Source organism: Quercus robur, chromosome 2 (genome assembly GCF_932294415.1).
Source record: "Quercus robur chromosome 2, dhQueRobu3.1, whole genome shotgun sequence".
NCBI classification, from domain to species: domain Eukaryota; kingdom Viridiplantae; phylum Streptophyta; class Magnoliopsida; order Fagales; family Fagaceae; genus Quercus; species Quercus robur.
In genome coordinates this window covers 34,125,039-34,138,544 of record NC_065535.1, presented here as the reverse complement: position 1 = coordinate 34,138,544, position 13,506 = coordinate 34,125,039, and the positions used below count along the sequence as shown (strand labels likewise).

The 13,506-nt window shown below is 32.7% G+C and overlaps 1 long non-coding RNA gene across 1 annotated transcript; it reads right to left on the bottom strand.

Moving 5' to 3' along the window:
* Window positions 1-10,059: 10,059 nt before the first annotated feature.
* Window positions 10,060-13,255, bottom strand: LOC126713449 (uncharacterized). The gene is made up of 5 exons (XR_007651348.1): window positions 13,101-13,255; window positions 12,920-12,998; window positions 12,724-12,791; window positions 11,281-11,473; window positions 10,060-10,391 (listed from the first exon to the last, which is right to left on the bottom strand). It is a non-coding gene; the product is annotated as an uncharacterized LOC126713449 (long non-coding RNA).
* Window positions 13,256-13,506: the final 251 nt, after the last annotated feature.

Sequence of the window (13,506 nt, the reverse complement as noted above, 5' to 3'; positions counted from 1 at the left end):
GTATTGAGCAAAGTTTGTTTAAGCAAATTGTGATTGAAGACAAAATTTTGCCCTAGTTCATCGTTCTTGAAGAAGTTACTGTGTATGTGCACCGTAGGATTTTGTGACCAAGCATCTTCTTGATCTTCATCGTTGGGATGAACTGAAGAACTTTGTAGCCAACAACCTTCTCTAGTTAGTGATTGAAGTCGCATATTGGGATCCGCGCAATTGGTTAGTCATGTACTTGGGAGCCGTGCATCGAAAGGAGAAATTGTCACTACAGAACAAGTCCAATTAGGTATTGGGGTAAGGATTCAACTGTAGGTTGGTATAAGGTACTGGGATTCTTTTACTTATAACCGCTTGTTATGATAATAGTGGAATTTCGGAAGTGGTGACCTGAAAATCACCCAGAGGGGTTTTTCCGTTAGGTTTTCCCCATTCGAAAACAAATCACTGTGTTATTTATTTTTCGCTGCATACTTAGTTTATTGGTGATTTATTTGTGCTACCACTCGTTTGCATGTTAATTAACTTAATTAATTCACTTGGCTAAATTAATTGGTTAATTTATCACAAGGGGTCAATTCGTTTTTGGCCTATCAGCTTGTAAACTATATTAAATATTTTTTTTTTTTTGAGAGGATCATTAAAGAAATTTAATTGCATTTTTATTATTAAAAGTAAATGAGATGCTGAAGCACTCATGGGAAAATGGAACTCGGATTTTTTTTTTTTGAGGCATTAATCTATATATATATATATATATATATATATAACCGAAACTTTTGAAGCTCCCACAATTTTCCACGTCAGCATTTAATTTAATTTTTTTTCTATTTTATAAATTTGATTTAAAAAGAAATCTAATTTCTGCCCACCAAATACATGTTAGAAAACCCAATGCCTCTTTAAAACCAAAAAACTAAAAATTCTCTCCTCTTTCTCACACGCTAACATCTCCTTCCCCTAAACCTAAAACTCATCCTTTCCTTCCTCCAAAATCAAAACCCAAAACTCAGATTCTCCCACCATCGCCGCCGCCACCACGGATTGCCGCCCTCCAAGTCTCTCGCAACTTTCAATGTCAGATGAGTAAAACTTTGAAGTTAGAGTTCCAAATTTCATCAAAGTAAAGATTCTAATATGTTTATAAAAGTTTCTTTTAATTTAATTTTTTAATTTATATTCAGGAAGACATGGTAGAGACTTATATTTTACAAATATTGAGGCTTATATTTGTTTAAGGGCTTGTTGCCTTGTTCAAGCTTAACAACCAACATTTTAAACAGCATGTCACACATTGGTTGTGTCCACCTAAGTTGAGATCCTGGTTCTTTTCCCTTGTTCTTGGACATTGCTATAGTCAAAAGGACAATCTAATGAATCACAACCATTATGATAATAACAATATAAAACATTATTACAAAAAAAAAAACTAAAACTATGGAACAAAAAATTCATCATCAAAAAACAATGCAATGCAATGTTGACTTGAACTTGAGGAACCAAATAACAATTTTAACTGTTTCTCCACAAAAATATTCAATTATTACATTTTAAAAAGTATACAAGATATCCACTTATGCTCTGTTAGCAACCAAATACAAAGCCAAATAAAGTTGACAGCACCTAATCATAGAAAGCTATAATACATCATCAACAAATAACCCCAAACAGTTTGGACTGAATAAATTTATGCATGTCTCCTGATTATGCAGTCAGCCCACATTGCTTGACATATCTCATCCCTCTTATTATTCCATTCTCTACTTTCCACTATAGCTTCGCGTCGGCTAGGTTGGACTTGATCACTAGACTCTGTCTCAAATGTTCCATCTTGCATAATTGGGTCATTAGGATCAACCCCCATGATGTGATTGTGAATAACACCACATGCTAAAACTACATCCACTTGTGTATTAAAAGACCAAAATGGTTCTGCATCCAAGACACGAAAACGTTTTTTTATAACTCCAAACCCTCGCTCAATGGTAGTTCGTAATGAAGAATGACGAAGGTTGAATAATTCTTTTGCATTTTCAGGTGGATGATCACTAAACTCTTTCAAATGATATCGAACACTTCAATAAGGAGACAAGATTCCAGGTCTATTTCCATAACCGGCATCACCAAGATAATATTTACCTACAAATTATGAATCAATTTTTTTTTTAAAAAAATTCCAGCATAAAACCAAACATAAAGGCTAGTTATCTATATAATACCTTCTGGAATTTTAAGTCCCCTTGGTCTACTAAGTGCATCATTTAAAATACGAGAATCATGAGCACTGCCTTCCCAACTAGCTAACATATAGGTGAATCTTAAGTCAAACGAAATTGCAGCTAACGCATTTTGTGTTGTCCCCCCCTTTCGACCACGAAACCTTCCTTGGATTTCAATTGGAACAGATGCACGGACATGAGTTCCATCAATTGCTCCCACACAATCCTAATGATGACCAATATTAAGTAATGTTCATTTCAAAAATCACCTAACAAATAAAAAAACAACAAACAAAATTTGAAAAGTTTACCCTAAAGTAAGGATAAAACCTTCTACTATTCCTTATCTCTGGGGGTGTAGAGTTGTCAGATAATCTAACAACATGCCTATATAACTGCAAAACTGCTTTAAGGACAATTTTAAAATATCGATAAGCTGTCTCAATCGATCTATGGAACTTGGCAGCAACGACTCGAAACCTAACATTATGGCCAATAATATGCAAAAACATCAACACTTGCTCTGTAACAGACATGTAGATAGTCTCACGTACCAAATTTCTCTCAACAAGAATTCTACATAATTCATAGAAAGCTACAAGTCTCATTCTTATCATAAAACTGCAACGTGCGTCACCTCGATGAAGAATATCACTTATAAAACCTTCTCTTTCATAATCCCGGTTCACACGAGGTTGCCTAATTATAAATCTCCTAGACCTAATATCCTCTAATATTATTGCTCACACAACAAGGACAGATGCAACTGTGGCAAGAACTGCTGCTTGAATTTTTTGGTTATCCATCTACATAACAAAACCAAGATAATGGGCTCTTTTAACTTTTCTTTAGCCACACAAAACTAAAACAAAATAGAAAAAACCAACCACACAACCAAAAAGCAGAGGCAGCAACCAAATAAGTGATCAAAGGTGAATGGTTGTAGATTTTTGATGGCCTTGTATCCTTTAAAATATCACAACCACATTACCATTAACCAATTAATCCTTCACCTTACACATATTTACTAATAAATGAACATAAAACCACAGTTGAGAAAAGTAAGCTGGCCCATTTAAGAACAAATCAATTATAACCTACTCTTGTGGCCAATCATATACAAAATATAGCAAAACCCAAAATCTCAGAATTTTTACAAAAGCCACTATATTTATATCTTATGGCAAACCCAAAATCAAGCAATCATCCAGTTTAACAACCGTGCCCAGAACAATGCAAAACCAATTATATAACACACATCCAGTTGCTAACAAAACGTACAAAATCAAAGAATAAATGGAAGCAAATGTTTCTATTATAAATGCTTCAAAAAAAAAAAAAAACCCATATATTTGCCTAAATCAGTTATACTCTAACCCCACTGATCACCAATCCATTTTTAGATTGAAAAATTCAAACAGGCATGCACATAGTATTAACTAAAAATCAACAGCCCCAACCTCCCCTGCCAGTGGACTCTGCTCACTCCCCGTTCCAACATCCTTACTCTTGTAGATTATCAAAAAAACTAAAAATCAACAGAACATTGCAAATTATCAAAAAAAAAAAAAAAAAAAAAAAAAAAAAAAACCAGAAACACGAAAACATTGCAGATTTTAAGTAATACATTGCAGATTATCAAAAAAAAAAAAAAAAAAAAACTAAAAATCAAAAAAGTTACATAATCGAACACAATATTGTTACATTGCATTGGCCAATGAACCAAATCATTGAACTTAATTGTCTTTAGAAAAATTTAACACTCAATATAGTCATGTGGTTGATTCAATTGAAAAACCTAGAAACACAAAAACCCAGAGAAGGGTTAGAGACAACCCAGAAGCGAGCACAAAAGCCATTTTGTTGAAAAACCCAGAAACAAAACCATACGACACACCAGATCGAACAGAAAACCTAGAGAAGGGTTAGAGATGAAGAAAAATGAAAAGAAAAGGAGAAATCTAATCTAAAAAGGTAGAAAAGTACCTGGTTTTGCCGGTGATGGGCGGCGCCGGCGGAAGTTGGAGCTGGCCGGTGGTGTCTTGGACCTTGAAGCCGGAGATTGGAGGGAGAGGGGACCGAAGGTGGCTGGCTTTTTTGGAAAGAAATCTGAGAGGGTGGCTGGATGTTTTTGGAGAGATATATGAGAGGAGAGTTTTAGCGCGAAAGTGCGGGAGTGATAAGTATCGGGGTGTGAGGAAGTAGCAAATGTCAAATGTTTTCCCAAAATTTTAAGCGTAAAATATTTTACACAAATTTGCTTAGATTGATTTGGTTTATTGAAAATATTTTACTTTTGACCAAATATTTTACTGCAAAACAAACATGCTAAAATTGGAAAATATTTTCTTGAAAATATTTTACATTGAAACAAACAGAGCGTAAAACCTTTGAAAATTGATGGCGATGATCATAGTGAGAATTATACCATCAAAAAATGTAGAAGTATTATAGGATTTTCTATATATGTATGTGTGCGTGTGAAAGCAGGGATGAAATTTATGGAGTTGTGAAAGTGAGATTATAAAGTTTATTCTTCATGATAGTTACTTTGAATTCTGGATGTGAATTGTAGAAGATTATAAAATATTTAGTTTGGAATCGTTTGAACTATATATTACTTTTTCTTGCTATCTTTTTGGGTTATTATATTGCTTGATTGAATACAGAGGGAATTGGTGGAAATATAATAGAAAAAAGAATATAAATTAAAAACTGAAAATTGAAAACTATATTAGTTTATTTATTATTTTTACATTGATTACCAGCCTAGAGCGCACTCAATATAACTTTGGATATTGAGTTGCAAATTTTTAGATATATAAAAATACCTGTGGCTTGCGTTATATACTAATTCTTGCGTGGCTAACAAATCAGATAAATAGGTTTCATTGTTAATTCTACATGGGCTTCGTCTCTTGGCATTTTAAAGAATGGTGAGTGATGTTTTTATTTTAATTTTAGGTTTTTCCCCTTACCTATTCTCTTTATTTGGAGTAAATTTGTGGTTTTTTTAAATAAAAAAAAACAAAAGAGCCTTACATTATTATTGTTCATTGAGAGCCTTAAAAAGGGGCAGAGAGAGTCAGAGAGGGAGAGAAAAATCTAAGGGACTTTATAATCAGACCAAAACTTCTCTGAAAACATTACTAGTAAGTTTTTAATTTTGTTCTATTGCTTTTGGCTGTTAAGTATGATTTAGGGTTACGTTTGGGAGTGTTTCTTTTGAATGATTAGCATAGATTGATGGGTTTGGAACCGGTAGTAGAGTTTGCTAATTTCAATTATTGGCCGCATTGCTCTCTCTTTAATAATCAAATTATTGCTCTCTCTTTCATATCAATTGAGGGGGTTGCTAATTGCAGTAGCATGGCTTTGTCCTCAATTTCTTGGTTATGATTTTCCATCTTTTTTTGTTAATAGGCAGGATGTGGTGTCATTGCCGAATGGTGTATTTTCCCATGTCTTATTTATATGGGAAAGATTTGTTGGTCCTATCATGTCCATAATCCAATCTTTGAGAAAGGAGCTTTATATGGTTCCCTATCATGAGTTTTTTCTCCTTTAAGCTTTCTACATTTCACTTTTACCGAAATACTATAATATTTTTTATTCTTTTTTCAAACTCTTGCTATTGCACGGAAAAATAATTCAAATAATAGGTTTCAAAGATACTTCAAAATAGGAAGCACAGATACTTCAAAATAGTTGCTATATTGGATTAATTGATATTGTATAAGTAATAATGATTGCTTGAAGATTTAGAATTGTAATAAGATTTTAATCAATACTGCAGAGTTTGGTCAGGCTCCCAAGGGTCAACTTCAATCCCAATGGATGTTTTTTATAGAGGTGTTGAAACAGAGACTTTGACAGGTACAATCTCTTCCACTCCAATATGAATTGCCCATAATATTTTGTATCTATAAATATTCTTCTCTTGGCTTCAACTCAAACTTTTCTCATAAACAATACTTTACTTTTGTTAGTGGGAAAGAAAGAAAAAACAACCCAACAATCCAATCTGTTCTGTGTTAGACAGCACCTTTAAGATACAATACTTGACTGTTTTATTCTTATTACATAATCCAAATCTAAATTCCCAAATTTTTGAATTTTTACAAAAATTTATGTTCTTTTTCACTCATTTTTATTGTGTCCATGCTTTAATTTAAAAGATATTGCAAAGGTGGAGATGGAGTATAAGTATGAGGACTTAGCTAAAGCCCCTCAAAGCTTTGGAAACAATTATTATATCTTTCTTCTCTTTTTGTTTGTTTGTCTAATTCTTTGACTGAATTGAAAATAAACAGTTACGTTCTTTTGCAATCAAACATTTTAATCTATTTAGATTTTTATCATTTTGGGTGTGTTACTGATAATTGATATATGAGCTGATTTGTTTGGTCTGTTATCTGTTCATCCAGTAACACCCTTGATTATTTGGGTTATTGGTTTTGATTAAGGTTGATAGGAGGGCAAAATCGAAGACATCTACAATCCCACTTATGAAAGTTCAAAAACGTGTACAAAACACCTTTGAACGTTTAGACCCCCAAATTACAACTTAACCAATACAAGCAATATGTCAAACAACTAGTATGCGGAAACTTAACACATGCTATAATACGAAATTGGTTAAAGACTATCTAAGCCATAACAAAATAAAACCACAGCAGATAATAAAAAGGCAAAGATAGAGAGGAAGGAAGATGCAAACACAAAGACAACACGCGATGTGTTATCGAAGAGGAAACCGAAGTCCTCGGCGAAAAACCTCTCCGCCACCCTCCAAGCGGTAAACAATCCACTAGAAAATACAGTTGGGATACAAGGACAGCAATAGACCCTCCAAGCCTAATCTACCCAGTGCACCTAAGCCCTCCAAGCTTCTTGCTCCAACGAGGTTGCGCCGAACCTTTTTCTTTTCTAGCTTCCCGGATTCCGCTACTAGACCGTAGCATCAACCAATGAAGATTGGTTCCTTCCTAACTGCTTCCCAGAAATCCAAACAACTGTCTCACAGTGATGATGATGGTGAGAACCAGGTTTGGTATAATGCCTCTCAAGGATTTGACAATGGAGAGGAAGAGAGTTGAGGAATTTGAAGAGACTCTAAGGTAGAGATTGTGGGTGAAACAATCTGGTTTTTCTTTAGGGTTTCTCTCTCAAAATTCTCTCTGGAAGCTCTCTTTCAATCGTGGGTAAAAGGAGTATTTATACTGGAGTGGGAGAGGAATGTGAAACGTCAGGTTTTACAAAACAGGGGTGGCTCGCGGCTTGACCTCGCGGCTTGACTAAGTCGCGAGATCTAGTCGCGAGTTAACCGTATGGCCAGTTGTCCTGTTTTGTCCTGTAGTGCTCCAGCTAGCATGACTGTTCATCTTCCAGCATGCTTGGCACATGTGCTGCTTCTGGCGGCTTGCAGCCGCGAGTCACCCGCGAGTCCCAGCCGCGAGTCTCTGTTTTCTTGCACACTCTTGAGCAATCTTCACTCTATCTCACTCACTACCCTTACAACAAACCCACCTAAATACAGGGTTACTAAATGCTGAATTACAAGCAAATTTGGCACGGAATAAAGCCAATTAGATGGTTGAATAAATTCAACCTTACAACTTACAAAAGAAGGCAAATACGCCCTCAGGAACAATCTTCTACTGAACTTATACCTCTCATCATGTACTGCAAATTTACTAAGTAAGTTGACAAAAATCCCTAGAAAATAGATATCAAGGAAAATCGAATATTTACCTTATATTTTTTGTGCATATGGGTTGGATAAGAGTCTGGCTTTTGTCATTGTGTCAGTCTGTGGGACAAACAATGTGACACCTAATTGAAAAGGTTACTTAAACAAACATTTCCCTGCATTTATTAACCATAACCCATATACTTCAATAATTATATGTATTATTGAATTTTGGTTTGTGTATGTGATTCAAATTTGAGAAAAATTTTAGTTAAATTAAAGTAACCATTTCAGTATTACATTATTATTGAGAACATAAAAAATGGTCAGAGAGGAAGAACATTTATAAATATACTACAAGTTGAAAATTTATATGCTTGCAAATAACATTTACAAATAGGCAGACATAGTAATGTTTTGCAATGTTGAGGCTGAATTGCATGAAATGGAGATTGAGTCTATTGATGGAACTAGAGAAGTAGAGGGAAGCAGAAGAATGCACATTATAATGGTCAACACTTTCTAATGTTCACAACCACTGTTATATAAGCATATAAATCTTTTTGAAGCCAAAATTTAATGTTGGTTCTTGCTTAGCAATTCTTTTGTTGATGTAAGTAGTGAAGATCAAAACCTTATAGAAACGAAGTAATTTGAGATACATATAATTAAATGATATAATAGTTCTCAACTCTATATTTCTTTGAGCATTTAGATCAATGAAAATTTCGTATCTTTGTTGTGTATTGAGGTAGCACCATGAAAGGTTAATTAGCAAATACAAGATTCTCTTTCTATGAAACATGTTTCTCCAACTTAGTTAGCCTAATTTGTTTATTGATTAATTTAAACCCTTTTCTTTCTTCCTTTTTTTTTTTTTTCGTTTATTTATTATAGATTCTATGCAAAGATGATCCATAATTCATTGATTCAGTATCAGTTACCTAAGATTGTCAGATTTACAAGAACTATGATTGCATATTAAAAGTTTGTTGCTTAGAACTATTTGATCATTTTTGGCAAAAGCACTTTAGCCATTAGATTCTTTTGTGATTCAAAATGCTTTAAAACAATTGGGCTCTAGGTGACATAGAGGCATTTACCCCACTTGGTATATACGATTGGATACAAGTTTCTATATTGGTTAACAACTTTAGGATGTTCACTGTAAAAAAAAATAATAATAAAAGTTTTGTGAAACAGTTCACCATCAAATGTAGTGCAGTGCAAAAGAAGAGGAAAGAAAACATCATTCTACACAAGTTGGGAAAGTTGACATTCATCATGCATCCTGCAATGGAACAATTTATCTCTTTCCTCTATCATAGATTGTTTTATTAAAAAGATGAAAACAACCTGTTTGTTATGCAAACAAATGTGCAAGATAACATAGATTATATTGGTAGTAAATGGTAGATTTAATTGCAGTTGAGCATTGTGTGAAATTATCACCACAACACTTTTTTATAGCCAAGTTATAATAGAAAAATAAATTTTTATATTTTTTATTTAACTATCACGAGCATCGCACGGGTTAGCGATTAGTATAATATAATTTAATACTACTTAATTCAAAATTTTAAATTAAGAAACTAAAACTTATTATATTATAGTATTAATCACACATTTTAAACACGTAATTTTCAAAAAATCTTTCTTACGCAATTAGTATGGATGGAATAGGTGGGTTTTAGTTAGTTCAATTGGTAAAATCTCTGATAATTGAATAAGAGATTGGGGGTTTAATTCCTGCCTACATCAAAAACTAATTGATATCTTGATCTGATGATAAAGAACTATTATCTATTATCAGAAGCGGACGCTATAGATTAAAACTCTCTTAAAAAAAAAATTTTGATGAAATATGGTAATGTATTATTGTATTATCTTATCATGGACACTAGGCTTAATTTATTTGCCATTTATTCCGAAATTTCGTTAAAAGTTTTTCTTTCCCATTTAAAATTGGAAAACAACTTTTTTCTTTAAGCTAAAGTAGTTTAGAATTTCGAACTTTAAATTAAAGTTTTTTAATGCATTGTTTCAACATTTAATAAAACTAGTCGCTAACCCGTGCGATGCACGGGATAATTTTTATAATTTGGCTCAAAGCATATTATGGCTCAAAGCATATTATAATTTTTTTTTAACCCATAATAGTACAGAATGTTAAAGCAAGAGCAAAATGGGGGAAAATATAAGGAGAATACAAATTGACTAAAAAAGGGATGAGAATCTTAACAAATTTAAGTTAAGAATAAGCAGTTGCCAATGTAAATCCTTCAATTTAAGAACTTTCATGGCCTTACAATTAATGCCCAAAAACCAAGTCTTGTCTGGTTGAAAACAGCTACGGAATAAAAAAAAAAAAAAATTTAAAAGGGGGGCTCTCTCCTTTTCTTCTAACCTCAAGTGTCAAGCAAGGATCATAGGATGGATTATGGGCAATAATAAAAGTCCACAACACAAATTTGGGTAAAAGAAACCACCTGCAACATTTAACATTCTGTGAGGCAAAAGATATGACAATCCAACTACAAATTTGAGTTAAAAAATTAATTGCAAGTAATATAGAAAAGCATGATTCCAATCCAAAATTTGGATTCTAAAACAGTAATAGGTTCAGGAACAAAATATGATCCAACTCAGATTTTCAACAAAGATGAAAAAATTGATGTGTAACCCCAAAGTCTTAGGGCATAAAGTTCAACTTAAGCAATCTATATATTAAACTCTAGGAGTTTAAACTTTCTTTTTCAGTTTTAGATGTCTTTGTGATTCTCATTAAAAAAAAAAAAGCTTTAAATGTAAATAATCACCCTTTCATCAACATGTTTAATATAAACATAGGCTAGGAAAAAAAAACCATAACCAAAAAAAAAAGAAAAAAAAAAAGAAGAGAATCCTATAGAGTTGAGAACAATTACATCTCAGCGAAGAAGCAATTAACAATAAAAGTACTAAATTTCTAAACTTTGTTTTATCAACATAGTACAACTTTTTCATTAAAAAAATTAAATTAAAAAAAAAAACATAGTACAACTTAAAATGATGAACCATAGAACAATGGAGAACTTTGTTCCGTTTTTTTTTAATAGTAGAAAAAGGAACAAAACGGAATAGTAGAAGAATTAAAACCTTCTAGGTTGTGTTCCTTGCAATCCTCCAAAACCAAAGGAAACCCATCAAACAAAAAAAAAAAACATGAAAAATAATCAAGCAATAGGGAACCAAACGAAATAAAAGAAAAATCCATATGGAAAAAAGAGAGGAAAAAATAGGGATGTACAGAGATTCAATGGTGGAGTTTACAAACAAATAGAGAGACAAACGGATATAATTTAGGAAAACAAATTTGAAAAGAATTGGGAGAATTACCTGACATGAGAAACCAATCAAAATCTCATCCTGATTATATTTTTGCTGAATAAAACTTTGGAGGCTGTACTTATTTTGCTAAATCTTGTCTTTGCCATTGCAAGGTGAAAACAACACAACTTTCTTATATCCTTTATGCAACATAAATTTCAATGAGGTTGATGGCATGCTAAGCATGGCTGTAGCTCTGTACCTGCAATTACATATATGTACTTACATATTTGTATTGTAAGAGTTCCAATTAAAACAAATTAGAGACAATTAATAACTTCCCTAATATGAAAAAAATTCATCAAGATCATTTACAAATATAATAAGTCTAGAGGATAATTCAGTGATATAACAATAAGGGAAGTGGCAGAATAAATAAAATCTAAATGCATCTTATAGGGAGTAACAATTAGCATAGCTGCTCCTGGCTGCTCCTTTTGGAATTTAGATCAAACATATCTTTGCAGCTCTCCATACCATTTTAAATCACAATCATATCATTGAAAAAACTATAACACTATAAGAAGAAACTATACAATGTATAAAAGGAATTGAAATGGAACAGAGCTGATATTGTACAAAATTATAACAGAAATTGCTATGATAAGCCTAAAGACTGAGCTAACCTACATTTTTTTTATAAGTAAGATACACATACATTGGCTGGATCTTGAACCCAAGACCTCACCATCTACTTTGCTCTTACTAACATACAAGCAGGTTTAGAACACAAAGAGCCTCCACAAAGCTGATCAAGCTTGCTCTCCAAAATTCTTCACAGGTTTGATACCCAATAAATTAAATCAAAACCAACCAACCAAAATACAGAAAACTAAATCCTACGAAATGCAAAATTAAAAATATTTTTGTTAGTGTTCATATATTTTGATGAAGATTAAGTCTTTCAAACATGGAAGACTCATAGCTTGTCTACAATTATATGGATAACAACAAATAGAACCCAAAATATATTTAAAACCTTATTCAGAAGTTTTGAATTAAAAAAACACAAATTAGTAAACCAAAGTGCTAAACTGGACCCAAAAACCACAAGTTCACTCCTACTAACAAATAAATAAAGAGAACAGGTTAGGGAGGAAATCCTAAATTAAATTAAAACCTCAAAACACAAAGAGACAAACCATAGGTAGAATTTGATCTTCTATGGTGTTCCCCTGGGAAAAACAAAAAAAAAAAAACAAAGAGGAAACATATTAGCAATTGAAATCTATAATTGCAGCAAACCCTAATTAGGAACCCCAAAATCCCAAAACTAATAAAAACCCCAAATCAATCCTTCAGCCTCAAAGTCATCTTGATTTCGTCCTAATTCAAGAATGTTCAAAAACTATGGAAACAAAAACCACAAATTAATTATAAGCAAATAGATTAGGACAACAGCAACAAAAAAGGAAGAAGATAAGGAAGATTGAGGATTCAAGGTGATCTTACCAAGGAATTCTTGAGAAATTGAACCGGGAGATTTTGGGGCAACATTCACTTTTACCCTCTGCTTCATCCTGAAAACAAAACCGTCACATGCATGTGATTGGTCCTTATGAAAAACACCAAAATTATTGAATTCCTCTTTGTTCAATAATTTTAGCGGTGTGTAAGAAGAGGTTTAGGGTTTTATCGGGGAACTTACACAAAGGATAGTATATAATAGAAAAATTAGCACGAACGATCAATGTTGGTGATGATGATTCAGTGGCTACGTGATTGACCTATCAATGAAATATGCAAGAAGCAAAGAATTAATTTAGATCATAGCAGTGATTCAACAAAAAAAATAGAAAAGAAAAGAACGTAATTGGGCTAATTAGTACTCTGATGTTTAGGGTTTTAACGGGTTTGATTGAAAAACAAATCAGAGGTTGAAAGGGTAGAGAAGAGAGATGAGGGAGAGAAATAGAGAACAAAGAGGTGGTGTGTAAGAAGAGGTTTAGGGTTTGGGGAAGGAGAACAAAAATTTGGGTATAGGGTTTGGTTTTGTCGTGGAAATAGAAATAGGCTTCTTTTTTTTTTTTTTTTTTTTTAATAATGCTGATGATTTAAAAAAAAAATGATGACGTGGATTGGGAAATACAAATAGTTTTTTAATTTTTTTTAAATGGCGATGATGTGGAAAATTGTGGAAACTTCAAAAGCTTCGGTTTTATATATATATATAGACTAATGCATTCACATAATAGCTACTATACGTATTTATCAAAATGACACCCGATACCCATC